We start from the raw sequence: 18,340 nt of genomic DNA, 5'->3' as shown, positions 1-18,340 counted from the left end.
AGTGATGGCCGTCTGTGCCAGATGAAGAAGAAAAGCGAAGATGAAGGACTTCACCTAGAGACATCACTGGTGAGTCAGTGTATTACATGTACACTTACACTACACACGTGGTCAAAATTGTTGGTACCCCTCGTTTAATGAAAGAAAAACCCACAATGGTCACAGAAATAACTTCAATCTGATAAATTACAAATTTTTGAAAATGAAGAGATGAAGGTCAGACATTGATTTTCTGCTTCCACAGAATTTAAAAAAAAATTAACCTCATGAAATCGGCCTGGACAGAAATGATGGTTCTTCTTAACTTAATATTTTGTTGAACCTTTTGAGGCAATCACTGCAATCAAACGATTCCTGTAACTGTCAATGAGACTTCTGCGCCTCTCGACAGGTATTTTGGCCGACTCCTCATGAGCAAACTGCTCCAGTTGTCTCGTGTTTGAAGGTTGCCTTTTCCAGAATGTTTCAGCTCTTTCCAAAGATGCTCCATAGGATTTAGGTCAGGGCTCATAGAAGCCACTTCAGAATAGTCCAATGTTTTCCTCTTAGCCATTCTTGGGTGTTTTTAGCTGTGTGTGTTTTGGGTCATTATCCTGTTGCTAGACCTGCGACTGAGACCAAGCTTTCTGACACTGGGCAGCACATTTCTCTCTAGAATCCCTTGATAGTCTTGAGATTTCATTGTACCCTGCACAGATTCAAGACACCCTGTGCCAGGTGCAGCAAAGCAGCCCCAGAACATAACAGAGCCTCCACCATGTTTCACAGTAGGGACAGTGTTCTTTTCTTGATATTTTTCCATCTGTGAACATAGAGCTGATGTGCCTTGCCAAAAACTTCAATTTTTGTCTCATCTGTCCATAGTACATTCTCCCAGAAGCTTTGTGGCTTGTCAACATGTAGTTTGGCAAATTCCAGTGTGGCCTTTTTACTATTTTTTTTTTCAACAATGGTGTTCTCCTTGGTCGTCTTACATGAAGTTCACTTTGGATCAAACAACGGTGGATAGTACGATCTGACACTGATGTTCCTTGAGCTTGAAGTTCACCTTTAATCTCTTTAGAAGTTATTCTGGGCTCTTTTGTTACCATTCATATTATCCGTCTCTTTGATTTGTCATCAATTTTCCTCCTGCAGCCACGTCCAGGGAGGTTGGCTACAGTCCCATGGATCTTAAATTTCTGAATAATATGTGCACCTGTAGTCACAGAAACATCAAGCTGCTTGGAGATGGTCTTATAACCTTTACCTTTTAACATGCTTTTCTATAATTTTCTTTCTAATCTCCTGAGACAGCTCTTTCCTTTGCTTCTTCTGGTCCATGTTGAGTGTGGTACACACCATGTCACCAAACAACACAGTGAGTATCTGTAGCCCTATATACAAGCACAGTGAGTATCTGTAGCCCTATATACAAGCACAGTGAGTATCTGTAACCCTATATACAGGCACAGTGAATATCTGTAACCCTATATACAGGCACAGTGAGTATCTGTAACCCTATATACAAGCACAGTGAGTATCTGTAACCCTATATACAGGCACAGTGAATATCTGTAACCCTATATACAGGCACAGTGAGTATCTGTAACCCTATATACAGGCACAGTGAGTATCTGTAACCCTATATACAGGCACAGTGAGTATCTGTAGCCCTATATACAGGCACAGTGAGTATCTGAAGCCCTATATATAGCACAGTGAGTATCTGTAGCCCTATATACAGGCCCACTGACTGATTACAAGATTGTAGACACCTGTGATGCTAATTAGTGGACACAACTTTATTTAACATGTCCCTTTTGTCACATTATTTTCAGGGGTACCATCATTTCTGTCCAGGCCGATTTCATGAGTTTAATTTTTTTTTTTAATTCAGTGGAAGCAGAAAAGCAATGTCTGACTTTCATTTGTTCATTTTCATAGATTTTTAATTTATTATTACTTTTGTCAGATTCAAGTTATTTCTGTGACCATTGTGGGTTTTTCTTTCATTAAACGAGGGGTACCAACAATTCTGACCACGTGTGTGTATATAGTATATACAGAACTCCTGTGTATGTCACTGGTGATCACTATATTATGTATACACTATATACAGAGCTTCTGTGTATAATGTCACTTGTGACCACTGTATTACCTGTGCAATATATACAGAGCTCCTGTGTATAATGTCACTGGTGACCACTGTATTACCTGTACACTATATACAGAGCTCCTGTGTATAATGTCACTGGTGACCACTGTAATACCTGTACACTAAATACAGAGCTCCAGTGTATAATGTCACTGGTGATCACTGTATTACCTGTACACTGACACTCTATACAGAGCTCCTGTGTATAATGTCACTGGTGAACCCTGTATTACCTGCACACTGACACTATATACTGAGCTCCAGTGTATAATGTCACTGGTGGTCACTGTATTGCCTGTACACTGTACACTATATACAGAGCTCCTGTGTATAATGTCACTGGTGATCCCTGTATTACCTGTACACTGACACTATATACAGAGCTCCTGTGTATAATGTCACTGGTGATCCCTGTATTACCTGTACACTGACACTATATACAGAGCTCCTGTGTATAATGTCACTGGTGGTAATAACAGTGTTGTTAGTATTGTGGTTTGTATTCATGATCAGTATTGTAGTATTTGGTCACTTTGGGGTGGTAATATGTGGTCTGGTCATGGTGTGGCCGTATTTGTTCCTTGTATGTAGTATTATTCGGTCACTATGTGGTGGTAATATGTGATCTAGTCATGGTGTGGCGATATTTGTCTCTTTTGTATGTGGTATTATTGGTGTTGATATAGTGGACTGTGTTGTGTATGGCAGTCATTTTGTTCTTGCTGATATTAACTAGGAAAAGATTTTTTTCCATTAGGCCACAGCCCCACCATCAGTATTCGGTCAGTATTTTTTCTCAGGAGTAGCTGCCAAAACCAGGAGTGGGTGATAAATACAGAATTGGTGACTTGTTTCTATTATACCTTTTCTCTGATTGTTCCTCACCTGGTTTTGGCTCCCACTCCTGAGAAAAAATACTGACTGAATACTGACCAAATACTGATAGTAGGGCCGCAGCCTTAGAGATTAAATACTTGGACCAGAGCGGCAGAGATGCACTTACAGGGGTTCTCTGGTGAAAACAAGTAATCACCTCTCCACAGGATCAGTGATGATATTGATTGGTGGGGGTCTGACTGCTGGGACACAATCGGCAGAATGTGGAGCTTTTCTCCCCATTAGACTGGAGCGGCATGTGAGATGCGACCACTCATCCAGTCATTCCCTCAGTGACTGTGAGCGCTGCTCTTTTTTGGAAGCTGCATTTTAAAATGGGGATAAGTGTCCTGTCAGGGATGAAACTTCCCCATTCTTCTGATAGGCGCCTTTTCCAATGTTCGGACCCAAACGATCAATAAGTGATCACCGATCCTGTGGATCCCATGGATCGGTGATAACTTGTTTTAACCAAAGAAGCCCTTTAATGCAAACTACCGTAATTGCACATCCCAGTTATAGTGGTGCACAGTAGATGTGCAGGAGCCGCCAGTCAATGCTCCACTATAACAGGGATAGCGGAAAACAGATATTTGCATATGGCTGTAGGTGGGCCCCTAGAGTCAGTTCTCCATGTGGGCCCCAGACACCCCAGTCCGACCCTGCATGTGAGGAATGTGTAAGAAATAGACATTCCTCACATGTATTAACCCCTTAAGCCGCGGAGCATTTTCCGTTTTTGCATTTTCGCTTTTTGCTCCACTTGTTCCCAGAGCCATAGCGTTTTTATTTTTTAGTCAATATGGCCATGTTAGGGCTTATTTTTTGCGGGACGAGTTGTACTTTTTAACGCCATTACTAGTTTTACCATGCCGTGTACGGGAAAACGGGAAAAAAATTCCAAGCGCCGTGAAATTGCAAAAAAAGTGCAATACCACTGAGGTTTTTTTTTATTTTTTTTACCACGTTCACTGAATGCTAAAACTGACCTGCCATTATTATTCTCCAGGTCATTACGAGTTCGTAGACACCAAACATGTATAGGTTCTTTTCTATTTAAGTGATGAAAAAAAATTCCAAAGTTTGGTAAAAAAAAAAAAAATGGTGCCATTTTCCGAGACCCGTAGCGTCTCCATTTTTCGGGATCTGGGGCAGGGTGAGGGCTTATTTTTTGTGAACCGAGCTGAAGTTTTTATAGATGCTATTTTGGGGTAGATCCGATGTTTTGATCGCCCGTTATTGCATTTTATTGCAATTTTACGGTGACCAAAAAACGTAATTCTGGCGTTTAGAATTTTTTTCTCATTACGCCATTTACCGATCGCATTAATTCTATTTTTATATTGATAGATCAGGCGATTCTGAACGTGGCAATGCCAAATATGTGTATGTGGGGTTTATTTTATGATTTTAGGGGGTGATTTAAACTTTTACATTTTTTTATTTTTTTTCATATTTTTTAAAACTTTTTTTTTTCACTTTTTGCTTGCTTCTGTACTCTCCATAGGAGACTTGAAGCAGCAACTGTCCGATCGCCTCTGCTACATACAGGGGACCAGCAGTTCCCCTGTATGCAGCAGAAATGGTCCTGTCCTATGAGCGCCGACCACTAGATGGCGCTCATAGCGACAGGATCATTACAACCACTGGTGTCTGCTGCAGACCCAGGGTTGTCATGACCACACATCGCCGACCCGCGATCATGTGACGGGGTCGCCGATGGGCGGGGTAAGTGACGCGCTTCCAGGAAGCGCGCATTAAATGCCGCTGTCGGAGATTGACAGCGGCATTTAATATGTTAACAGCCGCTGGTGGATCGCGATTCCACCCGCGCCTGTTGCGGGCACATGTCAGCTGTAATAATCAGCTGACATGTGCTTGGTTCAGTGCGGGCTCAGCGCCGGAGCCCTCACTGAACCGGAGGATAACGACATGCGCGTACTAATACGTGACATGTCGTTAAGGGGTTAAAGCTGTCAAACAGTTGCAAATCATGCACACGGGAGCGATTCAACCATATCACCGAGCAGCTGTAAATACTCGGCGATCGGCCCGAGCATACTCGGACAGAACATACTCGCTCAACACTAGTTAAAACAAGTTATCAACGATCCATGGTCTCTACAGGATAGGTGATCACTTATTGAGCATTTGTGTCCGAACATTGGAAAACGCACCTATCGGAAGAATGGGGAAGTTTTATCCCTGACAGAACACTTATCCCTATTTTAAAATGCTGCGGCAGGTGGGACGTCTGACCGCAGCTCTATTCATTCTCTTAGAGACTTGCAAAAAAGAGCAGCGCTCACAGCCACTGAGAGAATGAATGGATCAGTGGTCGCATCTCACATGCCGCTCCAGTCTAATGGGGAGAAAAGCTCCACATTCTGCCGGTGTGTGCAAGCAGTCAGACCCCCACCAATCAATATTATCAATGATCCTGTGGAGAGGTGATTACTTGTTTTCACCGGAGAACCCCTGTAAGTGCATCTCTGCCGCTCTGGTCCAAGTATTTAATCGCTAAGGCCACGGCCCTACTATCAGTATTCGGTCAGTGTCCAGTCAGTATTTTTTCTCAGGAGTGGGAGCCAAAACAGGTGATGAACAATCAGAGAAAAGGTATAATAGAAACAAGTCACCAATTCTGCATTAATCAACCATTCCTGGTTTCGGCAGCCACTCCTGAGAAAAATACTGACCAAATACTGATGGTGGGGCTGTGGCCTAATGGAAAAAAATCTTTTCCTAGTTAAGATCAGCGAGAATAAATGACCGCCATACACAACACAGTCCACTATATCAACACCAATAATACCACATACAAAAGGGACAAATATCGCCACACCTTGACTAGATCACATATTACCACTACATAGTGACCGAATAATACCACATACAAGGAACAAATATGGCCAAACTATGACCAGACCATATATTACCACCCCAAGGTGACCAAATACTACAATACTGATCATGAATACAAAACCACAATACTAACAACACTGTTATTACCACCAGGAACATTATACACAGGAGCTCTGTATATAGCGTCAGTGTACAGGTAACACAGTGATCACCAGTGACATTATAGACAGGAGCTCTGTATATAGTGTATAGGTAATACAGTGATCACCAGTGACATACACAGGAGCTCTGTATATACTATATACACACGTGGTCAAAATTGTTGGTACCCCTCGTTTAATGAAAGAAAAACCCACAATGGTCACAGAAAAAACTTGAATCTGACAAAAGTAATAATAAATTAAAAATCAATGAATATGAACAAATGAAAGACAGACATTGCTTTTCAACCCTGCTTCCACAGAATTTAAAAAAAAATTAAACTCATGAAATCGGCCTGGACAGAAATGATGGTACCCCTGAAAATAATGTGACAAAAGGGACATGTTACATCAAGTTGTGTCCACTAATTAGCATCACAGGTGTCGACAATCTTGTAATCAGTCAGTGGGCCTGTATATAGGGCTACAGATACTCACTGTGCTGTTTGGTGACATGGTGTGTACCACACTCAACATGGACCAAAGGAAGCAAAGGAAAGAGTTGTCTCAGGAGATTAGAAAGAAAATTATAGACAAGCATGTTAAAGGTAAAGGTTATAAGACCATCTCCAAGCAGCTTGATGTTCCTGTAACTACAGTTGCACATATTATTCAGAAATTTAAGATCCATGGGACTGTAGCCAACCTCCCTGGACGTGGCCGCAGGAGGAAAATTGATAACAAATCAAAGAGACGAATAATATGAATGGTAACAAAAGAGCCCAGGAAAACTTCTAAAGAGATTAAAGGTGAACTTCAAGCTCAAGGAACATCAGTGTCAGATCGCACCATCCGTCGTTGTTTGATCTAAAGTGGACTTCATGGGAGACGACCAAGGAGTACACCATTGTTGAAAAAAAATCATAAAAAAGCCAGACTGGAATTTGCCAAACTACATGTTCACAAGTCACAAAGCTTTTAGGAGAATGCCCTATGGACAGATGAGACAAAAATGGAAGTTTTTGGCAAGGCACATCAGATCTATGTTCACAGATGGAAAAATGAAGCATATCAAGATAAGAACACTGTCCCTACTGTGAAACATGGAGGAGTCTCTTTTATGTTTTGGGGCTGGTCTGCCGCATCTGGCACAGGGTGTCTTGAATCTGTGCAGGGTACAATGAAATCTCAAGACTATCAAGGGATTCTAGAGAGAAATGTGCTGCCCAGTGTCAGAAAGCGTGGTCTCAGTCGCAGGTCATGGGTCTTGCAACAGTATTATGACCCAAAACACACAGCTAAAAACACCCAACAATGGCTAAGAGGAAAACATTGGACTATTCTGAAGTGGCTTCTATGAGCCCTGACCTAAATCCTATTGAGCATCTTTGGAAAGAGCTGAAACATGCAGTCTGGAAAAGGCAACCTTCAAGCATGAGACAACTGGAGCAGTTTGCTCATGAGGAGTGGCCAAAATACCTGTGGAGAGGTGCAGAAGTCTCATTGACAGTTACAGGAGTCGTTTGATTGCAGTGATTGCCTCAAAAGGTTGTTCAGCAAAATATAAAGTTAAGAAGAACCATCATTTCTGTCCAGGCCTGTTTCATCAGTTTATTTATTTTTTTTTATTCTGTGGAAGCAGAAAAGCAATGTCTGACTTTCATTTGTTCATTTTCATAGATTTTTAATTTATTATTACTTTTGTCAGATTCAAGTTATTTCTGTGACCATTGTGGGTTTTTCTTTCATTAAACGAGGGGTACCAACAGTTTTGACCACGTGTGTAGTGTAAGTGTACATGTGTGTCACCCTGGCATGGATGCCACAAGTGTAATTAAAGCTGTGTCTGAGAGCAGGGGGGAGGTTCTCTAGTCAGGGGAACATTAGCATGCAATGCTTCCTGTCTCAGGCCAGTAGGGGGAGCAGGCTGCCACTATAAAAGCTGGTGCTGAGGTCAGGGTTAGAGAGAACCCAAATGACCTGTCTCAGGACTGAGACGTGTCTCAGCAGAGCAGGGACAGACAGTTGCACTGCACCTAAGAGGAAGTGTGGCAGGAGGAGAGCCACAAGCCAGAGACAAGAGGCGAAGAGAGCCTGTCTTGGCAGATAACAGACTTAATCTACCAGAGTTTGGTGTCTGAGGCTGGAAGGATTCCACATCCCCCAGCAGAGAACCAGTCCGCAAGGGACTGTATATTCCTTGGCCTAAGAAGCCTGGAGGCCCTGCCACAACAGAAGGGACCAGTAAAGCCATACAAGGCTGGGAGGAGAAAGGAACCCATGTCGCAGGCCATACAGGCGAGAAAACATGGAAAGCTCGGAAACGTGGGCTGTTACCCTATCAGGAGGAGATAGCCAGAAGGAGCGCAGAAAGCACGGTAGGCCTACACCCTCACCCTGACCAGGGCCAATTTCCCCGTTGCTCTCAGACATCCAGGTCCCCTCCTAGCCGGGACTGTTTGTGGGTCAGTTTACCTGTTTAGTAAAGACCCTAGACTGCAACCTGTTGTCTGTGTGCTCCTTGCTCCTCCAGCACTATCAGCACTGGGACTCCCACTACCATCACTCCCAACATCCATTATACTGCCCTGGGGCCGCACTCTTCCCGTGGAGAGTCACACTACCCTAGCTGCACACCTCATCAGCCCCAGCGGTCTGCATGCAGCGGCGGTTCCTAATAACCGCAATCCATGGGTGGCGTAGTCGGACATTATCAGCAGACATAGCAGACTACTATTGGCCTGACCACCCTGAGCCACGGAACCGGGTCGCCACTACTACCCCCATCGTCTCCCTATTGCCCGGATCCGAGTGCCGCATGGCCCAGGGGGCGAGTCAGCTTTGGCGTAGTCGGCAGGATTTCGTGCCCGCAACCACCGGGTACTGCGTGCCTGAAAAAGACTTTTGTAACTTACCTGTGGCAAAGTTTCCCGCCGTCCGGAGTCTTTTCCCGCCATCCGGAGCCGATTCCCGCCATCGGACGCCATCTTGGACGGTTTCCCGCCATCTTCTGCCGCCTTCCCGCCATCCGCAGCTGCTTCCCGCCATCGGACGCCATCTTCAGGACGCCGCGCGGGAAGAAGAGGGGCGTGGACGTCAAAACCGCGCGAGATCCGAAGCTCCGCCCCACGCACCGACGCTGCGCAAGGTCCTGGAAGGGAGAGAGAGCGACGCTGACGTCATCAGGACGCGACGCCAGGTCCTCGTCCATAGCAGCAGCAGCGGAGCCGCGGCCTACAGAAGAGGATCGTCGGAAGGTAGGCCACGCGTAACTAGGGGAGGAGGAAGATGACGGACACAGAGGCGCCCACTACCACCAACGCAACTGCAGCAGCGGTGATGCCCTTTTCCTTGCCCTACATCCCTGGAGCGGCCTAGCTGCCCAAATACTCAGGGGAGCCCCATGCCCTAACTGACTTCAAGGAAAGGCTATACAGTTTGTTCCACGTTTACCCCCTGACAGAGGAACAGAAGGTCAGCATATTAACAGGGCAGTTAACTGGCGCAGCCCAGCGGGAGGTAAAATCATGGCCCACTGAGGAGAAAAGGACTGTGAAGGGTATTCTGGCCCGGCTGCGGGGTACCTTTGACACACGTACCTCCGCTGAGATTAAAATGAGGTTATATGGATGTAAGCAGCGGGCACAGGACAGCATCAGAGACTATGCCCTAAATCTGCAGGAAGCCTTGAGGGCTATTCAACAAACTGACCCTGGCAGTGTGCAGGAAACGGATAAGCTGCTAACAGAACAATTCATAGAAGGTCTGCTGTCTAGCGCCCACAGGGCCCAACTGCGCCTCATGTTCTTTCAGAACCTCGACCTGACCTTTGCCCAATTTAAGGACAGGGCCATAAGGGTGCTCCGTGAATCTGCAACCAGTGGCGCTATAAACCCCCGGCGCCCTGCTATCACTTACCACCAGGAGGCGGCGCCCTCCTCTATGGACTCTGTGGAGACTGATGCACAGGCCCTGAACCAAGCCCCGTCGAAAGATCTGCACCAACAAGTCCAGGAGCTGACCAGGAGCGTCGCGGCGTTGACCAGGACCGTCCAGGCATTGCAAGTGGACCCGTCAAGACCCATCGAGCTGGCTTCAAGTCCGGAGGATGTCCCATGGCGTCGACAGAGGAGGATCCCGTCGTTCCGAGGGAGGCCCACAGACCGCTACGCAGAGGATGGACAGCCCATTTGCCGTCGATGCAACCAGCCCGGACACATTTCCAGGTACTGTAATTTAAACGGGTCCAACCTGGGGCAGAGGGCCAACCCCCAGGCATAAGATCACCAGGCCCTTACAATTGGCGTAATAAGTACGTTGGGGGGCGCCCGGTTTTACCCGTGGTGCTGGACGGTATCCCCATGAGCGCCTTGCTGGATACTGGGTCACAAGTAACCACTATCCCTTATGTACTTTTTAAGCAGTATTGGACTGATGCTGATATCACACGGTATCCAGACGGTAACTTGAGCATCATCGCCAGTAATGGCTTACCCGTGCCGCAGATGGGGTTCAAGGAGATGACCATTAAGATTGGTAAAGTTGAACTACCGGCACAGGGAGTGATTATTGTGGACATTGACCGTCGTGAAAGTCACCCTAAAATAACTGTGGGTACTAATGTAATTGAAAATTGTCTTTCAGAGGTAATTGTAATCTTACAACAGGTGGCGGTGAATGCTAGTTCCAGCCAACAGAGAGTTCTCAACAAGGAGATAAAGGCCCTGATGAGACGGCAGCAGGTAGAACTGTCTGGTGGTGAGATCGGTAGCGTAAGACTGAGTGACCCATTCCCCATTTCCATGCCTCCCAAAAGTGAAATGATGATCTGGTGTCGGACTGCAATCGGGTTGAGAGGTAGAGACTACCAAGCCATGGTAGAACCCGTGTACTCAGACAGCAGGCCCACCATTTTGACAGCCCGGGGGGTGGTTGATGTCCGTCATGGGAGGGTGCCCGTCCGCATCCTCAACATTGGGGAGAGGGAGGTACACTTACCCAGGTACGCTACACTCGCCAAGCTGTTTGTGGTCGAACACAAAGCTATCAGGGCCGTGGAACCCTTGCCTCCATCTCCTCAGGCGGAGGGTAATGGCTCCCAGAAACAAAAGGAGGACTGGTGCCAGAAACTCCACGTGGGTGCTGACTCCACTCCCCTGCACCAAAAACAAGGAGTCTACCGGGTGGTACAGGAGTACGAGAGAGTCTTTAGTAAGCACCCGCTAGACTTCGGCAGAGTAAAGGGGATAGAACACCACATCCCCACAGGGAGCCACCCACCGATAAAAGAGAGGCACAGACCTGTACCCCCTGCACATTATCAGAACGCAAGGGGCATGCTAAGAGAGATGAAAGAAGCTGGGGTAATTAGAGACAGCTGTAGCCCCTGGGCAGCCCCCTTGGTTCTGGTCAAAAAGAAAGACGGCACCATGAGAATGTGCGTCGACTATAGACAAATCAACCGTATCACTCACAAAGACGCATATCCGCTGCCTAGAATAGAGGAGTCTTTAGCCGCACTAAAATCAGCTAACTTCTTTTCTACTTTGGACCTTACTAGCGGGTACTGGCAGGTTCCTGTGGCAGAGGCTGACAAGGAGAAGACCGCCTTCACCACACCGATGGGACTGAGCGAATTCAACTGCATGCCTTTCGGGCTCTGCAACGCACCAGGGACCTTCCAGCGGCTGATGGAATGCTGTCTAGGGCACCGAAACTTCGAGACGGTCCTCCTTTACCTGGACGACGTGATCGTCTATTCGAAGACCTACGAGGACCATCTGAAGCACCTGGCCGAGGTGTTCGAAGCCCTGGCAGGCTATGGCCTGAAGGTGAAACCATCGAAGTGTCACCTGCTGAAACCAAAGGTCCAGTACCTAGGGCACGTGGTAAGCGCGGAAGGAGTGGCCCCCGACCCTGACAAGGTCACGGCAATCAAGAGCTGGCCAAGCCCCTCGAACATCAAAGAGGTGAGACAGTTTCTCGGGTTGGTAGGCTACTACCGAAGATTCATCCCCGGGTTCACCAAGATGGCAGCTCCTATGCAGGACCTCCTGATCGGACAGTCTAAGTCCAGGAGGCAAAAGCCGCCCTTCAAGTGGGATAAACCGGAAGAGGAGTCCTTCCGCCAGCTAAAGATGGCCCTCACAGGGGATGAGATCCTGGCCTACCCTGATTATGGCCAGCCTTTCATTCTCCACACAGATGCCAGTAATGTGGGACTGGGAGCCGTATTGTCCCAAAACCAACAGGGCAGAGAACGGGTGATCGCATACGCCAGCCGGAAGCTGAGGCCCACCGAGAGGAACCCGGAGAATTACAGCTCCTTCAAGCTAGAATTCTTGGCGGTGGTGTGGGCCGTGACGGAACGCTTCAAGCATTACCTGGCCTCCGCAAAGTTCACCGTGTACACGGACAACAACCCGTTGACACACCTGGACAATGCAAGACTGGGTGCCCTGGAACAGCGGTGGATGGCCCGTCTCTCCAACTATGACTTCGTGATCAAGTACCGGGCAGGCAAAACCAACTCCAACGCGGACGCCCTATCAAGGATGCCTCACTTACCTGAAGGTGACGAAGACCCAGAAGAGCTGGAGGAGGTAGAACTCCCCGCGTTTCACCGGTATGGAGCCGCTGAACACTCTCACCGCGCGAAGGAGGAGGATCTAACAACTGTGATGATGAATCCCCTACCTCACCACAGCTGGGCCGAGACCCAAGATAGTGACCCTGCAGTCCGCCTGGTGAAAGATCTGCTGACCCGGGAAGACGCCCGCTTAGATCCAGATGCCCCAGAGGAAGCCAAGCAGCTATGGAAGGAGAAGAGCAAGCTGTTCCTCTACGAAGGCAAGTTGTGCAGAAGGATTGTCAACCACCGGACGCACGAGCTGACCTGGCAAGTCGTGGTCCCAAGGAGGGATGCAGCTATGGTCCTGGGGGCTTACCATGACAGAGCGGGACACTTCGGTTGGAAGAAACTGGAGTTCCTACTAAGAGGAAGATTCTTTTGGGTCGGCATGAGAGGAGCTGTAGAAAAATGGTGCAGAGACTGTGGCCCTTGTCACCTAAGGAGGAAGGACCGTGCCAGCCAGAAGACACCCTTGAGGCCCATCATCACCACGCAGCCTCTTGAGCTGGTAGCTCTGGACCATGTCAAATTGGCTCCCAGCCGGTCAGGATACATCTATGCCCTGACAATCGTGGACCACTATTCCCGTTTTCTAGTGGTGGTCCCGGTAAAGGACTTGACAGCCCAAACAGCGGCCAGAGCCTTCCAGCAATATTTCTGCCGTCCACACGGGTATCCGGAACAGGTCCTGACAGACCAGGGTCCAGCGTTCGAGGCTGAAATCTTCCAGGAGTTCTGCAACCTCTATGGCTGTAAGAAGATTCGTACAACGCCTTACCACCCCCAAACCAACGGGATGTGTGAGAAGATGAACAATATAGTCATTGATCTCCTGAAGACGTTGCCCCTGGAGGAACGCAGCCTGTGGCCAGAAAAACTGCCGGACCTGATAGACCTATACAACAATATCCCGGTGAATGCTACAAACTGCACCCCGGCTTACCTGATGCAAGCTAGACCAGGAAAGCTGCCCGTAGACCTGGAGATAGGAGTCCTAATACCTGAGGACACCTCCCCGGATGCGGACTGGGATACGGAAAGGCAACTGCAGTACAAGAAGGTACAGGAGAGTGTGGAGAAGAGCCTGGCCCAGGTGAGAGAGAAGCAAGAAAGACTCTTCAATCAACACGCCCCTGCTAGTCCCCTAGAACCTGGTGAGCAAGTCCTAAAGCGAAAAAGAAGGCTACATAAGTTGGACGACCAGTGGGAAAGGGAACCCTACACCGTACTGCAGTCTGACCACGACAACCCAAAGGTGTGCGTAATCACCAAGGACGGAGGAGAAACCACTAGTGTCGTCTCCAGAGACCATCTCAAAAGGTGCCCCGAGCAACTCCGTAGTGCAGAAGAGGATCAGAGTGACCTTGAACCCGCAGAGGACAAGGAAGAAATGATCAGCACCGTTCTCGGAGAGTTTCCTCAGTCCTGGACTCGCATAAATGATGCCATAGTGGTACCTGTCCTGCATTTCCTGCAACCGGCACAGCAACAACCAACACCAGAGCCGGAAGGTGAAGAGGAGCAAGCAGTTCCAGAGGCAGAAGAGCCTGTACCAGCAGCCCAGGAGAGTCAACCCTCTGCTGACAGTGAGCCTGCCATGCCTGTGGTAAGCCAAAGGACTCGCAGACAGCTGCCTGCCCTACCTGTACACCCAGCTGGTAGCTGCACCCCTAACGCTAGTGGGGAAAGCCAAGTCAGTCCACTACCAGACAGTGGGCTACGTAGGTCAACCAGGAGCACAAAGGGACAGATACCCGCTCGCTGGAGAATATAGAGTGTACTAAAATTGTAAATAACCCTGTTGCCAAATGTTGAATTGTTTGCAAAGTTACATGCATGTTTGGTAATACTCTGTTTCAGTTTCTTGCAGCTACCGTAAGGACTCACAGGTTATGGACTTTTTATAACCGGGACCTTGTATGGACTGCGTTCAGAGCCTAACCCAGGAATGAACTAAGACTGTGAAGGACTTGGGGTAGGACAGACCCCCACCTGGTTAAGGCTCCCCGTTGTGCTGGTGATATGGACACCCGGTCACAGGCCACACTGTGACCTTAAGAACTCAATTTGTGCGTCGTCTGTCTATTAATGTTTTATTGTTATGCATATTGTCTTTGTTTACTGTTTAGTCCCGGAGTACTAAATTTCACTAGGGGGGAATGTGTCACCCTGGCCTGGATGCCACAAGTGTAATTAAAGCTGTGTCTGAGAGCAGGGGGGAGGTTCTCTAGTCAGGGGAACATTAGCATGCAATGCCTCCTGTCTCAGGCCAGTAGGGGGAGCAGGCTGCCCCTATAAAAGCTGGTGCTGGGGGCAGGGTTAGAGAGAACCCAGATGACCTGTCTCAGGACTGAGACGTGTCTCAGCAGAGCAGGGACAGACAGTTGCACTGCACCTAAGAGGAAGTGTGGCAGGAGGAGAGCCACAAGCCAGAGACAAGAGGCGAAGCAAGCCTGTCTTGGCAGATAACAGACTTAATCTACCAGACTTTGGTGTCTGAGGCTGGAAGGATTCCACATCCCCCAGCAGAGAACCAGTCCGCAAGGGACTGTATATTCCTTGGCCTAAGAAGCCTGGAGGCCCTGCCACAACAGAAGGGACCAGTAAAGCCATACAAGGCTGGGAGCAGAAAGGAACCCACGTCGCAGGCCATACAGGCGAGAAAACACGGAAAGCTCGGAAACGTGGGCTGTTACCCTATCAGGAGGAGATAGCCAGAAGGAGCGCAGAAAGCACGGTAGGCCTACACCCTCACCCTGACCAGGGCCAATTTCCCCGTTGCTCTCAGACATCCAGGTCCCCTCCTAGCCGGGACTGTTTGTGGGTCAGTTTACCTGTTTAGTAAAGACCCTGGACTGCAACCTGTTGTCTGTGTGCTCCTTGCTCCTCCAGCACTATCAGCACTGGGACTCCCACTACCATCACTCCCAACATCCATTATACTGCCCTGGGGCCGCACTCTTCCCGTGGAGAGTCACACTACCCTAGCTGCACACCTCATCAGCCCCAGCGGTCTGCATGCAGCGGCGGTTCCTAATAACCGCAATCCACGGGTGGCGTAGTCGGACATTATCAGCAGAACATAGCAGACTACCATTGGCCTGACCACCCTGAGCCACGGAACCGGGTCACCACTACTACCCCCATCGTCTCCCTATTGCCCGGATCCGAGTGCCCCACGGCCCAGGGGGCGAGTCACATGTAATACACTGACTCACCAGTGACGTCTCTAGGTGAAGTCCTTCATCTTCGCTTTTCTTCTTCATCTGGCACAGACGGCCATCACTTCTTCCAGCCAGGAATCATCTCTGCAGAAAATAACACACAGTTATCAATAACTGATCTCTTCTAGGGAATATTCCCACTCCACCCCCCCGACTTCTACACTACACCAGTTGAAGAAAAAAAGCGATATAGTGCCGCCCTGCACAGTAACAGGAGCCCGCTTTTGTCCTATCCCATGGAAAACAATTTCCTAAAAAGTAAATTATATTACAGAAGTAATAATGTCTCTAATTGGACTCTAAAATAATAATGTTCCTCACTGGCCACCATAAACTAATAAAGTATGTTCCTCAATCTGGCCCCAAACAGTAATTAAGTCCCTTGTTCAGCCTGGCACCCCCATATATCCATCCTGGCCCCCCCTTCCCTGCATATATCCATCCTGACACCCCCCATATATCCCTTCTGGCCCCCATATGTCCAGTGTGACCCCTCCATATATTTATCCTAGCCCACGTGTATCGAGCCTGCCCCCTCCCATATACCCATCCTAGTCCCCCATGTGGCCCTCCTGTTCCCCCCATATATCCATCCTGGCCTCCATGTGTCCAGGCTGCCCCCCCACATATCCATCCTGGCCTCCATGTTTCCAGCCTGCCCCCCCATATATCTGTCCTGGCCTCCATGTGTCCAGCCTGCCCCCTCCCATATATCTGTCCTAAAGCCCCATGTGTCAAGCCTGCCCCCCATATATCCATCCTGGCCTCCATTTGTCCAGCATGCCCCCCCTACATATCCTTCCTGGCCTCCATGTGTCCAGCCTGCCCCCCACAATATATCCATCCTGGCCTCCATGTTTCCAGCCTGCCCCCCATATATCCATCCTGACCTCCATGTGTCCAGCCTGCCCCCTCATATATCCATCCTGCCCTTCCCCCCTGCATATATCCATCCTTACACCCCCCCATATATCCATACTGGCCCCCATATGTCCAGCGTGGCCCCTCCATATATTTATCCTAGCCCATGTGTATCGAGCCTGCCCCTCCACATATCTATCCTAGCCCCCCATGTGTCCAGCCTGCCCCCCACATATCCATCCTGGCCATCATGTGTCCAGCCTGCCCCGCCCCCCATATATCCGGCCCCCCCATATATCCATCCCCCTCACATATCCATCCTGGCCTCCATGTGTCCAGCCTGCCCCACCATATAGCCATCCTGCCCACCCTTTCCCATGTGTCCAGCCAGGCTCCCCCTTATGTGTCCAGCCAGGCTCCCCCCCTTGTGTGTCCAGCCAGGGTTCCCCTTTGTGTGTCCAGCCAGGCTCTCACCCTTGTGTGTCCAGCCAGTGTCCCCCCTTGTGTGTCCAGCCAGGGTTCCCCCTTGTGTGTCCAGCCAGGGTTCCCTCTTGTGTGTCCAGTCAGGGCTTCCCCTTGTGTGTCCAGCCAGGGCTCCCCCTTGTGGGTCCAGCCAGGGTTCCCCCTTGTGTGTCCATCCAGCTCCCCCCTTGTGTGTCCAGCCAGGGCTCCCCCTTGTGTGTCAAGTCAGGGCTCCCCCTTGTGTGTCCAGCCAGGGCTTCCCCTTGTGTGTCCAGCCAGGGCTCCCCCTTGTGTGTCCAGCCAGGGTTCCCTCTTGTGTGTCCAGTCAGGGCTCCCCCTTGTGTGTCCAGTCAGGGCTCCCCCTTGTGTGTCCAGCCAGGGCTTCCCCTTGTGTGTCCAGCCAGGGCTCCCCCTTGTGTGTCCAGCAAGGCCCCCCTTGTGTGTCCATCCGGGCCCCCCCTTGTGTGTCCAGCCAGGGTCCCCCCTTGTGTGTCTAGCCGGGCCCCCCCTTGTGTGTCCAGCCAGGGGCCCATCCCATTCTGCATCCACTCATATACACACAGACACACACACAGACACCTCTTACCTTCCTGCTCTTCCGTGCGGTGTCCTCCTTCTCCGGTGACGTCATACGCCGGCCGGGGAAGGGAGACGCGCAGCTTCAGCTGCTTCACTGGGACGTGTGTCGCGGCGGTTCAGGTAATGAACGCCGCGTGCGCGCGTCCCTGCATATGTGGCACCCCAGGGGTCTGGTTTCCACAGTAATGTAATGTTATGTCTGAGAGCAGGTGGGAGGTCCTTTGGTCAGGGATCCTGTGCATGCCACACCTCCTGCCCAGTCTTGGGAGGGGAAGGACTTCCCCTATATAAACCCGGGGCTGAGGTAGGGTTAGGCAGTCAAGGAGAGTAGAGACGAGAAACAGTCATAGGAAGAGACAGCAGAAGCAATACTACTACGAGTCAGGGGCTGGCAGCTGCAGAGCTCGCCCTGACTGAGAAGATTTCTTACCGGACACGGAGTCCGAGGCTGTGGGGACTAACTCCTACCCAGCAGCAGAAACCGACCGGCAGGGGATTGCAGGTCCTCTGGCCCAGAAACCCGAAGGCACGGTCACACGCGTGGGACCAGCACCGCCATCGTGGA

This window comes from Phyllobates terribilis, unplaced genomic scaffold (genome assembly GCF_046119375.1).
Source record: "Phyllobates terribilis strain yellow unplaced genomic scaffold, ASM4611937v1 Scaffold_686__1_contigs__length_820107, whole genome shotgun sequence".
In the NCBI taxonomy this organism is placed as follows: domain Eukaryota; kingdom Metazoa; phylum Chordata; class Amphibia; order Anura; family Dendrobatidae; genus Phyllobates; species Phyllobates terribilis.
The sequence above is the reverse complement of the archived record's forward strand: the minus strand, read 5'-3'. Positions refer to the sequence as shown.